Below are 13,527 nucleotides of genomic sequence, written 5' to 3'. Positions count from 1 at the left end.
AGCAATGTCATCCGTGAAAAGGCGTTACTGGCAGATGAAGCTCGTAGGTTACACGTAGACGAGTCGCAGGGAAATTTTAGATCAAACGCATATGCCAAGCTATTATATGAGTATATTGATGCCATGGAGGCCAAGGATTGTTATGTGTGCATGCAATTGCCGGCTTCCGTAGATGAAGGCATTAGATATCATCATCTCCCACTGACATATGGGATAACATGTAGTTTATTGCTCAGTATATTTTACGGTAGAGAAGGGTTCGAGTACTACTTTTCAAATTATGATTCGGTACTGCCTGAAGTCCCGAATTATAAACAAATGAATAAGTGGGACTATCACAAAAAGGAAGATAGATTAGCAAAATTCTTTCTTCCTTGGGATACATTAGATACTTCATATGCACGCAGAAATAATCTGACTTGCAAGGTGTCAGAGGTAGAGAAAAAGTTCATAGGACAAGTAGATGACCGGTATAGAAGGCAGAAGATTCTAAAAATGTCAGGACAGTGGAAAACAGATTGGACCGAAGAAGAAAAAGCACACAAGAAGAAGGGTAGCAATGGTCCAATAGCTTTGGATAGAACGCAGAAAGGAAAGTTATGTTTAACTCGAAGCAAGACATATTATGAGAGTGTATTTGTAGGTGAAGTTAATTGCGAACATTCTTTTAGGTTAGAGTACTATACGAAAGATTTTATGAAAGGGATGCAAGCGATTCCTAATGTATATTTTGTATGTGGAAGAAATGCCTATGTAAAACTGCCTGACAATTGGTATGGTTCGTGTTACTTGGCAATTGTCTTCCCCAAAATAAATCATGCAAAGGATTTAGAAATCATAGAAGGAAAAACTTTGAGAAGAGCGAAAAGGGAAGTAGGAGATGCTGAGGTAGTTGGAGACATATTTGGAGCAATGTTTCCTCTTTTAGGTTTGATACTTAACGATGTTAAGATCAGGAGACTAGCTACAGTTGTAGATAGATTGTCTGCTAGTACTGCAAGGTCATTAATGCTAGTAGAAGGAGAGATGCAGTCGATTAGGGCAATGGTTCTTCAGAACCGTCTTGCTTTAGATGTTCTGCTAGCAAAAGAGGGCGGAGTTTGCAAGGCTTTGAAGGTCCAAGAATGTTGTACTTACATTCCAGATAATTCAAAACCACTTGAGAAAGTCATACGGAACATTACACAGATACATAAAGAAATCGAAGATTTAACAAAAGTAAATGTTTGGGAAAAAGTAGGTCATGGAGTGGGAAAAGTTGGAAATTGGTTTGCCAATCTTGGTAAAAGTGTTGTGTGGTATATATTGAAACCTGTTTTAATAATATTGATTTGCATAATCACATTGTTAGGTTTAGTGAGACTGTACAAATGGTATAGGTCGAACCGGTTACAAAGGTTCATGAGAGAGCAGGAAAGGAGATTAGCTGCTTTACAAGATCAACAGTATAAAAGTTTGAGAGCTCTCGAAACGATAAAAAGAGGGAACCTTGTAACTAGTTCTGTGTAAAGTGTCATTCAAATTGAAATTAGTGATGACCCCAGAGGTCATCAAAGGGGGGAACTGAGAGAGCGCAATTTGAATGAAAGGTATATCTGTACCATATTTACAAGCATATCGCATAAACGTAGAAGTTGTAACATGAAGGAGCACTTGTAGCGTATAAGTTAGCCGATGTAACCTAAGTAATAGGAATTATATCTGTATTCACTTTAGAAATGCATTAGAAAGACCGTGTATATATAGTGGTCTAATATAGAAATGTGAAAATGTTTAAACGTGCTAAACTGAATATACGTATGTAATCATTAGACGGAGAAAGAAGACGAATTATAAAGCGAAGAAATGTGTAGATTATATAGCACTGTGTAGAAACGAGAATGTAAACGTTGTATTTTATGTAACATGGATTCAAGTATAATCACCGATTCGCTAATTCGATTATATATATATGTATGTGTGTTAAAGGTTATACTGTGTAGACGAAGGAGTTTTAGAAAGTGTGGTCATGTGTGATTTTAACCTAACTGACCAAGGGTTCGCAAGAGTGTAGTCCGCTGTATGTAATTTAGTGGTCTCACAGGAACAGGGGATAGCCTTGATCTGTACGTGCGAGACAAGAGTCAAAGGTCTTGTTAGATTTAAGGTGACAATGCTGGACGAAGTTTATGGCCTAAGTGAGATAAGAGACGCTTGGAATTTGGGGTCTTGTTTAGGAATGACCGTTCACAGGACCAAACGAGGTTATAATCACAACGGTAATGAATGGAACTCTGTTGAGGTGATAGACTTTGCTCTGAAAGTGTCAACTGGAATGTCAATGAAGTCACCAGCACGAAGACGAAGATGGCGCCTAAGAAGCAAGGTCAACTTAACGGACGACGCGAAGAGATGAAGCTATGGAAAAACCCAAGAATGAGAGTATACGTGGTGGGCGTCAAGGGGTGTTCCACCCATACTGTGATTGTGTATTTAGGGACAGCACCCCAGGGAGAAGTTAGCGCAGAACAGAAGATCAGAAAGCAGAGCGCAAGAGAGCAGTAGGCCGAGGACCCTTAGAGAGCGGATGGGTAGGCAGAAAGGGTACTGCTTCTCGAAATAGAATTCCATCAGAGACTAAGAGAGTTTGAACTTCTTTGGAAGTCAAACTGCTGACACCTTTTTTAGGTAAGGAACTTGCGAAGTAGGGATGTCACCTAGTATAGAGTAGGGACAGATTTAACTTGTTATTCTCTTTTATAGATGACGCAACGGATCCACTTTGTGTCTATGCTTTTTAATCTGTTGATTCTGGAATTGATCTTAATTGTATTCTTTTGTAGACTTAGATTCTTTAGGGAATTTATGTTCCTTTTAGTTCCTGTATACTTGTTGAATCTTATCCTGAGAGGATTGTATATGCAATTGACTCTGATTTTATATTAAAACTTTGAAACTTTATCAGTTGTAAGTGGTTCTTCAGAGTTGCGTCAGTCTATGGGGTTGATTTAACCTATGAGGGTTTGCCTTTTACTCAATGACAGAAAATAATCGATCCAAAAGGAAGAATGAGATAGGTATCTAAGTAATCAGAAAAGGTATCAAAATCTCATTCCCCGCAGTATCCATTGGGACATAGTCATGTCTTTGAGCAGGCTGATGTGATAGTGGTAGTATAACCTTCTTTAACTGTTTTTTTATTTTCAGAGGAAGTAGTTCTAATAAAACAATAATATTATCCAGGCATGCCAAGGTAATGAATAGAGTGATGTGAAAGTGTAGTTCTCATTTTCTCAATTTTTCATAATGAGCTTGAAGCGAGCATGTACAATTTTTAATTCATTGCTGATGTTTTTAATAAAATAACCTTTTTAGAGAGTAGTGATGATTGATTTGCAGTTATGTACTATATTTGGGTGAAAATGGTGCTGATAGGGCAGATAGTGCCCACAGCTCTTAAGATGGTGTAGGCAGGTCGAGTAATCTCCTCTTCTAATTGGTACAGATCTTCTGACTCGCTGTCAGGCGTCAGTTTGAGGTTGAAAGGGGGATATGTTTATATTTCCACAGCTGAAACACCGTCTAGTTCAGTCAATAATTCTGAATTGTCCAGGGAACTAGCTAATGAGTTAAAGTCGCCACAGTCCCTGTTGACGTCCTTGGACTCCTCCGATTCCTCAAGACCATAAATAATGTTGCTTTCAGAATTATCTTCAAATGATGCAAGGTGGAAGGGGTTGTATTTATCTTTACAATTGTGATGATTGAAAGTACATAGATGTATGAATGGAGTTGATTGTTTTCATTCTATACAGTATTGGTCAACAACCTTGGCTGTCCTAGCTGTCTTGAAGCAATCCTGTATTGACTGTTTCCGAACATTTTCTATTGTTTATTTTATTATTAGAGCTCTCTTTAGAATTCGAAGCTTCGTTTGTCTCATTGTGTTGTACAATTTTAGCATGCAAACAGCTTGAATTGAAGGAATCAGTAAACAACTCTTTTGTGAGTCATGTTTGTTTTTGTTGTTCCTTCTGGGCAGTCAAAATGCTCTATATATTAGAGTACAAAAGAGTTTTGCAGATCTGTTGTTTGTTTTGAACTTTTTAAATTGTTTGTTGGTAATTATGTGATCGTGTTTTCACTGTATACAAGGTCGTTTCTATCATAAGGCAGGGTTAGGTGGCCGTCTAGGCGGCAAACGAGCTAGGGCGGCAAAAGCGGGAAACGTTATGTAGGCCTTCTACAATTCGAAATCATGTGACGGGTGGGGGCTGTGTGCACCGCGATCTGTGCGGTGCCAGCATGGCTGCACTGAGCGTGTCATCACGGGTCACAGTACAGTGAGAGAGGCAGAGAAACAGTCAGGGACGTAGATATGCACCAAGGCGGAGGTGTGCCATGGGGTGGCAAACAGTTGGCAACTAATAGCTCTCCTGTCAATAAAAAGAGAGTGTGTGATCCGGTGCCTCTGTCTTTAGACAGGCCTCGCTCTGCCCCTCCCCTTCCACTCTCAGTGATGGGTATTACTGTTCTCAGAACTGTGTACACAAGGACTGCAGGGAAACCCCCTCCCCCGATATATGTACACTCAGGGTTACATGATGCCTATCTACTCATGACAGCTCTGAGGAGAGGAAAACATTTAGGCGCATGGCCTGGTGAACACCGAACATGAAACGAGGGAAGGCAAAACCAACAGAGAGATAGAAAAGATAAGAACAAAAAGCTTGAAACATTCTGTGGAGCGGACGGACAGGGCCTGGCAGAGTCATGGAGGTACAGGAGGACACATAGAGATAAGAACGACAGCCGGTGCACATTGAGGTGGGTGGTGGGGGGATGGAGTGGCAGCTGAGTGAGAGAGGAGTTTTGAGCGCAGGGTGGGGTTGAGGAGAGGATGTGAGAGGAGAGATGACACAACAGGCCTGTGTGCTGCACTTACCATCTGAACTTTAAGCACTTACAGGTGAAGTGAGGAGACTTGGCAGCCCGAAGGACACTGCATGAGGGGGGAGCTGCAGAAGGACGAGGGCATTTGGAGGGAGGGGGAGGGGGTACAGAGACAGGGAAAGATACAGGGGGCTGTGTCAAGAGGGACGAGGGGATGGGTGAGGAGAGAATTGCTTAAGGAGATGAGTGAGCAAGAAAGGAGAGGAAGGAGGAGAGAACAGATCAAAGAGAGGGGGGCAGGCAGTCAAAGGCTGGCTCTTGTTTTTTCATGTCCTTCAAGGCCTTCGTGCGTGGGACGGCCCATCTGGAAGTGTGTATGTTAACCGCTTCCGTGCTGCGCCGATTCCCCTCCTGTGCTGGACATTCCAGAACAGGGTGCGGTCGTGACGGAACCATTCCGTCATCAGCACAGCTCAACCGTAACTGATGACGGAATGGTTCCGTCACCAGCATCGAAGGGGTTAAAGAATTAAGGTTATAGAAGCATAATGGGGAGATTAAGGGTTATCTGTAATTCGAAAAAAAACGGGCCTGCTCGTCTTTGAGAGACAATTTGTCATTCTAGGATATAAGTAGACCTGAGTGAAAGGTTCATTACGGCTGCAAAATCGCAAGAAATGAGAATAAGGCATTGCATGATTTTTACAAATAAATTTTAGCCATTTTGCTATTGTTAAATTTTGCTTACTTTTCAATCAGAGGGCACTAGTTCATGGAGAAAGGTCCTCGCAAGAACATTAGAACTGTGGTTGAGATGCATTTGTTCTCAAACCAGTCTCCTGCTAGTATCTTTTGTGACTTTTTTTATTACCTGAAGTAAGCCTTTGTGTATAAATTTCATTTGAGATACTGGCCAAGAGCATTTTAGGAAATGTACGTCATTTTGTGAAATATTTGTAAAAGTGACGTCGATTTTGAGAACAAAAATCACAATTTCATCGACCCCCAGCATGGAGTAGACCTCCTAATTAGTGGTGAGAAAACTCTGCATTCTGGTTAAACTCCCTGTTGTTCTTCATTGTTAATGGTAATGATACAGAGTTGTGAATACTTTCGCTGTAAGTAAGGAGTGTACAACATGCAGCTATCCAGTCTTCATGCTACTAGCTCTTAATGGAAGTTATTTTATATCTAATGCTTTTATATCTAATTCTTCTAACCTGGATGACGGGAGTGATGGTAGAAAAAGGGAGTGGGCTGCATTTTTTAATTCTCGCCGAGGGCGGCAAAACACCTAGAAACGGCCCTGACTGTTTATCATGTGTGGAATACAAAGCCTTTAATTCAGACTTCCGTACATTAGAAATATTCATTCTAACAGTTTGGGCGTCAAAATATCTAGTTGTCAGTCTTTCTGTTGCCTGGAGATAGAGTTACTTTTACAAGGCGGTGGCTCGTTATACCTTCATGCTGCCTTCTTTTCACTTTTTCTGCTCTTTTCTAATGAATCTCTTGATGTACAATATTCAATGTATCCTCTAAACTCTACTTCTGAGACCTGTGTTACTGTGTTCTCTCCGGGCTTTACTTCTGTGACAGAGAAAGTGAGCTCCTAGCCCCTGTCTAGGTGTGCGGTTGTGATGACAATGTAAAACCAATCGCCCTCACTAAACAAGTGAAATGGATGAAGGACTCCGATCTATATAACATGGTCTGTATAGGATAGCCTGTTTAGTATGTTATAGGGTTATCTGATTTTTCTCTTATAGGAATCTTAAAGTGACTGCCTTTAAGCACAGCAAAGCAAAGCACAATGCACAAAGCGCCATAAAGTCCACTGGTGCAATCTTTCAGGTTGCAGTTGCCCGCTGGAGGATTCCTCCTTCAGCACATAATATGCTGGCAGATACTGGTAGATTATGAGCTCTATTAGTCAGTAGTGGGTTTATAAATTGGCCTAAAAGTTAAAACGCACCAAAACACTATGCCACCAAACAGCAGCAGCGAGCGCCTGTCCACCCTACCACTCTAGCCAGAAACCCAATGTTCCTCCAGTAACCACTGATTACTGAACAAAGTATCTGCCCGCCGCCCAGCAAATGGCAGTGAAGCACCTACTTAAAGCTCTCCCGGAGACCGAGGCTGATGCAGCAGGCTGGCAATCACAAGAATCTATGTCTGCAACCTGAGACCAGGGCTCTGGGATGTCAGGGACAGAGAAACAAAGAAATAGACAATATCCAAGCAGAAGGAGACTCAGCAGTGGCAGGGTTCAAGGCAGGAAGCAGAGGGTGCACAAATTACTTGGGTCTTCTCTGAGCACAGCACTTGCTAATGCATGAACAGAAGTTGGAGTTGTAGTTAGGTTGGTTGAGGACTCAATGTCACAACAAGTACCCTACAAATTATTAAACAAAAATTGGATGGGAATTGAGAATGAAACCTTTCAGTTGTCAACCACTAAGTCGTGGGAAAGGAAGCAATTCCTTTTTATATTATGAGGCGAGAGCCCGGAGAAGCAGACTGAATAGGTGGACTAGCGGGGCCGGACCATTGGTGTAAGTCTGACTACATGGCTACCCCCAGCAGTTCTGCGATCTCTTGTGAAGATCTAACTCTTTCAAATTGGGTTGGAGTAAATACAAACCCACAGGAGAAAAGATTAGTTATCTGTTTTCTGTACCTATTTAAAAAGGAGCAGCTATCTGCCCTTACGTATATAAGGATAGGAAAAATTCCATTGACAAAATAACCAGGGAGGACACGATTTTTGCCCTGAAGAAAGTCCGGGACCTGATTGAGCCATTATTTTTCAGACTGAAACATGTTGGTACTAGGGTCATAGGACCATAAAACTCCTCACGACCCACATACGCTTTTTTTCAAATTGTAAGATCCCCTGCAGTTCCACTAATAAAGGGATACCTGGACCTGCAGGAGGAGTTTTACTCTTTATACCCCCTGGCCATTGTTCTTCTAAGCGCTCCCTGAAATACGGTCGAGCCCATGCTGACCTTTAGGAGTCAGGGTGAACCTGATGATGAAGCATGACACCACTAGAATGTGTGAGGGATATATATATATATATATATATATATATATATATATATATATATATATATATATATATATATATATATATATATATATATATATATATATATATATATTCTCCCATCGATCTCCGGTATGATTGGACCGCTGTCGTCGGGCGGTCCGAGTAGGGACACCCGAAGTTCCAAAACTTCCTCTCACCAATCTTTCTCGTACAAAAGATACTCGGACACCTTCCTTCTGCAAAAAGTGGTTTATTGCGGCAAAAAACAACGCGTTTCGGCGGTTAAGCCTTGATCACGTTTGACAGTCTCGATGCCCACAATCAAATTTAAATCCATGGTGTAAAGAAATTATAAACATAAACATAGGACTAATTTCTGGTGCTGTATACAAGTTGGTAATTGCATCGGCCATTTTGTAATGTGCAAAAGCATTGCGACCACCTATCTGCAATTCATTTATACATACATTTAAATACAATTGTAACTCGAGCTATATCACATGCTCATAAAGCATGATTGAACAGACAAGAGGTATATTTTTCGTATCAAATGCCTGGTCACATTCATCTATTGGATTAGGAAGGTCTTGCCCATGTGGGCTTACCATTGCGATTAAACATACAGATGGTATAACATTCAAAGGTAGTACATTTAGAATTCATTCAAACAAATGAAATAGAACTTTCGCCCCAGTGGGCTGATCCTAATTCACAACCAATTCAAAACATACGACTTCATTGCTATCGTATTACCTCTCAAATGTGTATGCTCGTGTTATACATCGTCCAAAGCTGTTATAAAACACACAATTTGAAGTTCAATAGTCCATTACATGATAGTCGTGGCAATTTAGCTCAGTAATGCCCCAGTGGGCTTAGAAATGATGACTTATTATGCATGAAACTTATGTATAATTATATCAGCGTCATAATGCCACTTTTCATTGATTGTTCCGTTGAACCAATACGTGCGTTAATTTACTGTGGCCACAGTATTCTACACCATCAAAGCACCTACGAAAATAGAAATAAAATTACTAAAAACAGTGACTGCGAACCTGTACTATTGTTTAGCTCATACAATAAAATTAATGCAAATGTATTGCCAATTCCTCAGTTACATTCAAGCCGTTCGGTACAATACTCTTGAATTCAATAATGTACATTGATTCTAATTTGCGTAGTGATAACTCCTGATTGCATTCCCTGATCCCAAGGTCCACACAATCAATCACAACCATGCGTACTCAGGTTTCATCTTGGTAGTGGTGTGAGTGGAAATGTAGAGCTATTGGATAGAGTTTATTATTGTTCCTAATAGCTCGGAGATGCTCAAGAACTCTCTTCCTGGCCTGATGTTTCGTACTACCAACATACCACTTGTTGCATGGGCAAATTAGAATATATACACAATGTGTGGTGTTACAGGTAAGATGTTTCTTGATCGTAAATTCCTTTCCAGTACTGGGAATTACCAGTTTGTTACAATTGGAGCTCCCTTTGCAGGCTTTGCACCTGTTACAGCATTTGTAACCGGGTTGAGTGCCCTGTATGCTCTGATTGAGTTGTGTGATGTGGTTATGACTCAGTTCGTCTTTCAGAGATCTGATTTTCCGAAACGTGATCTGTGGATTGCTCCCCAGATCAGATTTTAAATACTCATCACTTAGAACGACATGCCAATGTTTCTTAAAAATATGGCGAATATTATTGGCCTGTCCACAGTAAGTTGTGATGAATCTAATTTTATCCGACCCATCATTCTGTTTAACTGGAAACAGCAGATAATTTCTCTCAATTCTCTCTACCCTTTTACAGGCCTCTGAGATAGTTTTTGTGCCATAGCCACGTTCTTTAAACCTCAGACACATTGTGAGTTTTTCTTGTTCGAACGCTTCAATGGAGCTGCAGTTTCTTCTCGCCCGCAGAAGCTCCCCGTAAGGAATACTCTGTACCAAATTGCGAGGATGTGAACTGTTGGCTCTGAGGATACTGTTGCCTGCTGTTGCGTTGCGATGCAATCTAGTTTCAATGTTCTGATCTTTGATACATACCGATATGTCAAGGAACTCTATCGAGGTTTTGCTAATGTCTGCACTGAAGGTTAGATTGAGGTCATTATCATTTAACTTCATCACAAAGTCCCTAGCTGATTGCTCTGAGCCATTCCAAATGACGAAAATGTTGTCAATATAGCGTAGCCAAAGGGCAACTTTGGTGTTAAACTCTTCCATCCTCTGAGATAGTTTTTGTGCCATAGCCACGTTCTTTAAACCTCAGACACATTGTGAGTTTTTCTTGTTCGAACGCTTCAATGGAGCTGCAGTTTCTTCTCGCCCGCAGAAGCTCCCCGTAAGGAATACTCTGTACCAAATTGCGAGGATGTGAACTGTTGGCTCTGAGGATACTTTTGCCCGCTGTTGCGTTGTGATGCAATCTAGTTTCAATGTTCTGATCTTTGATACATACCGATATGTCAAGGAACTCTATCGAGGTTTTGCTAATGTCTGCACTGAAGGTTAGATTGAGGTCATTATCATTTAACTTCCTCACAAAGTCCCTAGCTGATTGCTCTGAGCCATTCCAAATGACGAAAATGTTGTCAATATAGCGTAGCCAAAGGGCAACTTTGGTGTTAAACTCTTCCATCGATGCGGCCACCTGCTCCTCCCACCAGCCCATGAATGAATTCGCGTAGCTGGGGGCGAAGCAGGTGCCCATCGCGGTGCCCTGTGACTGTCTGTAGATGGTCCCATCGAAGACAAAGAAATTATTTGTCAGACAGAACTCGATCATATTTATGATCATCTTGGAATGATCCAGTAGGGAGATTGACCGGGTTCTAAAAAAGTGTCTAATCGCATTTAACCCTAGTTGGTGCCTAATGCTGGTATAAAGGCTACCAACGTCAAGAGTAATGAAGACAAAGTCCTCTTCCCAATGTATGCCTTGTATGCTGGTAAGAAAGTGGGTTGTATCCCTCAAATATGAGGGAAGTGCCACGACATAGGGTCTCAAGTAATAGTCATTGAATCTTGAAGTATTTTCAAGAAGGAAACCCATAGAGGAGACTATAGGCCTTCCTGGGGGATCCTGGTGATTGTTGTGTAACTTAGGTAGGAGATATAGCACAGGGATGCGTGGGTGGGGGCAGTACAGATAGTAAAATTCTTTCCACTCAATTTGTCCTTTCTCACACCAATCGACTAGCATTTGCCTATATGTGATGTTGGATTGTAGTATTTCTGCTTTATCAGATTTCTGGTAGCATGTGCTATCACGTAGCTGTTGGTTGCCCTCTGCCAAATACCTTTCTTTACCTAAGACTACCACATTGCCCCCCTTATCCGATTGGCGCACAAGAATCCTGTTATCTGCCTTCAAATTCTCAATCGCACTGATCTGGGAGCTAGTAAGGTTTTTTTGATGTGATAGAATTTTAAGTGATCTCAGTTTTTTCAACTCTGCCAGGACACCCTTCTCGAACAGATCTATTGCTTCACACTGTACATTGGGAAGGAAAGTTGACTTGGGTTTAAATTTACTGCCCGGATTACCATCAGTGTTGAAGTCCCAACTGTTCAAATCTAGTTCAGTCACTGTTTTTTGTGTCTCATTCACCATTAAATCACACAGAACTAGATCCTCAGTATTGAGGTTACTCACAGTATTAGATCCTTCATCAGTCATGTGTCCTCTGGGTTTGGTGTTAAACCACTTCTTCAGTTTTAATTTTCTTGAAAAAAAGAACAAATCAATTCGAGTTCGTGCAAAGTTCATGTTACTAGTAGGGCAGAAGGATAGGCCAAGTGAGAGGACATCAATTTCATCCGTAGACAGAATACGTTCTGAGAGGTTGACCACTGTCATACTGTTTTTTGTTGTTTCTTGCCCCGTGTTTCCACTCCCATCGGGGCTACGGCTTCGTTTTTTCCTCCTTGCTTTGGCCTTCCTGTTCCTCTCATGTTTCCTCTGCCTCCTCGCCCTCTGCCCCGTTGGCACCCCTGATCTTGCCCTTCTGTCCGAGTTTGATTTATCATCTGGAATTGTAACAAAAAATTCTTCTTGATTTTCTGTGAATCTGGGGTCGTTTCATTGAATTAGGATCAGCCCACTGGGGCGAAACTTCTATTTCATCTGAATGAATTCTAAATGTACTACCTTTGAATGTTATACCATCTGTATGTTTAATCGCAATGGTAAGCCCACATGGGCAAGACCTTTCTAATCCAATAGATGCATGTGACCAGGCATGTGATACGAAAAATACACCTCTTGTCTGTTCAATCATGCTTCATGAGCATGTGATATAGCTCGAGTTACAATTGTATTTAAATGTATGTATAAATGAATTGCAGATAGGTGGTCGCAATGCTTTTGCACATTACAAAATGGCCGATGCAATTACCAACTTGTATACAGCACCAGAAAGTAGTCCTATGTTTATGTTTATAATTTCTTTACATAAATGGATTTAAATTTGATTGTGGGCATCGAGACTCTCAAACGTGATCAAGGCTTAACCTCCGAAACGCGTTGTTTTTTGCCGCAATAAATCACTTTTTGCCGAAGGAAGGTGTCCGAGTATCTTTTGTACGAGAAAGATTGGTGAGAGGATATATATATATATATATATATATATGAACAGAAAATCCAGCTCCCGTGAAGCAAAACTCCGTGGAAGAAGGCACAGCACAAAGTGGTTTCAGGATTCGGCATCAATTTATTACATCATGTCGCCCTCAATCCCAGGTACAGAAAAACGTTTCAGCCTTCACAGAGGCCTTTCTCAATCTAGTTTGGCGCCATAGATTGTGTATGTTAAATAGCCCTTCCCACTGGACCTCCCACTGGACCTTGCAATGGACATAGAAAACACATTTAAGTGTGACCAATCGTCCCATAGCCCAACAAAATGCAAGTGTGTATGGCAGTACAATACAGCTGTATGATTGCAAAATGTCAGACAAAAAATAACGTAATGCAAAAATCACGAAATATATACACTTGACTGAGAACTTGTCTAGAAAGAGTGATATCAAACAGGGGGAAAGGGGGTTGGACAATTTTTAAGGCATTGCACCGCCAGCCTGCCGAAGGAGCAGGGTACCGATGATGAGGCTGGACGACTATCGGCTGGGGCTACAGCAGTAGTCCTGTCGGTAGCCTGTGTGAGGTACCTTTTCATTCTGGAATATGGGTCTACACCGCACACTTGAGACCCTCACTTCACCCCTTGTCTAGATTTAGTGAGAGAGAATTACTGGTTGAGCTAAATTTCTAGAGCTCTCCCGGGGGAACTCTGTACACCTCTTATTGTTTATTATAAGCTTGTCTAGTAAGAACAGACAGTTTAGAAAAACATTTTATGCATGGGATTGCGTCACAGTGGGAAAAATGAAAGCAAATAAAATCTGCAACCAAATACTAGTCCTGTAAAGTCTGTACACTTAAAATGTGTTAAGAAGTGTTAAAAATCCACGCTGCCGAGCGGAACTGATAGTTCAAAAATGTCAGGCATCTGTGTCCACGCAGGCTCAGATGAGCCGATAATGTTATTGCAGTTCATTGCGTCTTAGGCCCTCAGCTGCATATAA

This window comes from Lissotriton vulgaris, chromosome 6 (genome assembly GCF_964263255.1).
Source record: "Lissotriton vulgaris chromosome 6, aLisVul1.2, whole genome shotgun sequence".
NCBI lineage: Eukaryota > Metazoa > Chordata > Amphibia > Caudata > Salamandridae > Lissotriton > Lissotriton vulgaris.
This window is presented reverse-complemented; position numbering follows the sequence as displayed.